This window comes from Colobus angolensis, unplaced genomic scaffold (genome assembly GCF_000951035.1).
Source record: "Colobus angolensis palliatus isolate OR3802 unplaced genomic scaffold, Cang.pa_1.0 Scaffold98, whole genome shotgun sequence".
Taxonomy (NCBI): Eukaryota; Metazoa; Chordata; class Mammalia; order Primates; family Cercopithecidae; genus Colobus; species Colobus angolensis.
In genome coordinates, this window is record NW_012123820.1 from 2,571,503 (window position 1) to 2,573,354 (window position 1,852).

The 1,852-nt window shown below is 46.8% G+C and overlaps 1 long non-coding RNA gene across 1 annotated transcript in view; it reads left to right on the top strand.

Annotated features, from left to right (window-relative positions):
- Window positions 1-1,852, top strand: part of LOC105505065 — a 71,098-nt gene that overhangs the window by 22,073 nt on the left and 47,173 nt on the right. Inside the window, exon 2 of the long non-coding RNA XR_001000693.1 lies at window positions 1,494-1,637. This is a non-coding gene — a long non-coding RNA (uncharacterized LOC105505065). The remainder of the gene's footprint in view (window positions 1-1,493; window positions 1,638-1,852) is intronic.

Genomic DNA, 1,852 nt, shown 5'->3' on the forward strand with positions numbered 1-1,852 from the left:
GCTGAGGCAGGAGAATGGCGTGAACCCGGGAGGCGGAGCTTGCAGTGAGCTGAGATCGGGCCACTGCACTCCAGCCTGGGCGACAGAGCGAGACTTCGTCTCAACAACAACAACAAAAAAGAACCGGACTTTCTAACCAGGGGACAGATTTACCGTGAAGCGAATTAAGTTTCAGGTCCTTTACTTGCACTGGCCCATTCCAAGTTGCTGTCAGGGCCCTGGCAAGCTTGCATTCATAATTACATGTATCTATTTTTTTCTTATAGAGGGACCACCAGAACTGTATAACCTTCAGACCCCACAGATCGGCTTCAGTGACAATGCTTACACTTTGAAATGTTCGTTTAAAACGGTAACACAGGCTGGGTGTGATGGCTCACGCCTGTAATCCCAGGACTTTGGTTGGCTCAGGCAGGCGGATCACTTGAGGTCAGGAGTTTGAGACCAGCCTGGCTAACATGGTGAAACCCCGTCCCTACTAAAAATACAAAAATTAGCCTGGCGTGATGGCGCACGCCTGCCATCTCTGCTACTCAGGAGGCAGAATTGCTTGAACCTGGGAGGCAGAGATTGCGTGAGCTGAGATTGTGCAATACTCCAACCTAGGTGAAAGAGCCAGACTCCCTCTCAAAACAAAACAAAAAACAGTAATACATCTAGGAAATCCCCCTAATATGCTTTCCTTTTTCTTCCACTACTAGTTCCACGCTCTGAACCCCCAATTAATCGTGCTCCAGCAGGATCATTTCTCGGTTATTAGGTTTTCACTTTTTGACTCTCTTCCTATGCTAAGTGCCAAATGAATTGTGTCCTAGGGCCATCATTAGCACATATGAAATTTTGTATACATTTAAAAAAAAAAACACTTTGGGGCTGACAAATTGCAAAAAGACTTAAGCGCACCAATTAGAAAAAAGTTGCCACTTCCTCCAGGCTGTTGCAATTTGTGAGTGAGGTCACAGAGCTTGGCAAATGGCTCCTGAGCTTTATTTCAGCCCAATTCTTGTCCTTTCTCAAGTCCCCCTCTGAGAGACTACAATCTGAACAACCACTGGGGCAGCCCTGTGTCTCTAGTTTATTTTATTTTTATTTTGAGACAGAGTCTCGCCCTGTCGCCCAGGCTGGAGTGCAGTGGCGCGATCTCGGCTCACTGCAAGCTCCGCCTCCCGGGTTTACGCCATTCTCCTGCCTCAGCCTCCCGAGTAGCTGAGACTACAGGCGCCGTCAACTCGCCCAGCTAGTTTTTTTTGTATTTTTTGGTAGAGACGGGGTTTCACCGTGTTCGCCAGGATGGTCTCGATCTCCTGACCTCGTGATCCGCCCGTCTCGGCCTCCCAAAGTGCTGGGATTACAGGCTTGAGCCACCGCGCCCGGCCACATTGTGATATTTTCATACATGTGTACAACATGTAATGATCAAATCAGGGTAATTATTATAGTATATTTACTGCCTCAAACATTTATCATTTCTTTGTTTTTGTTTTTGTTTTTAGAGACAGGGTCTCCGTCTGTTACCCAAGCTGAAGAGCAATGGGATGATCATAACTCACTGCAGCCTCAGACTCCTGGGCTCAAGTGATCCTCCCACCTCAGCCTCCCAAGTAGCTGGACCTATGGACATGCACCGTCATGCCTGGGTAATTTTTCAAATTTTTGTGGAAATGAGGTCTCACTATCAGTCCAGGCAGGTCTCAGATTCCCGGCCTCACACTATCCTTCTGCCTTAGCATCCCAAAGCGCTGGGATTATAGTAATGAACCACCACACCTGGCCCTTATTTATTTGGGTTGCAAACATTCAAAATTCTCTCTTCCAGCTATTTAAAAATATATGATAAACTGTTGTTAATTAT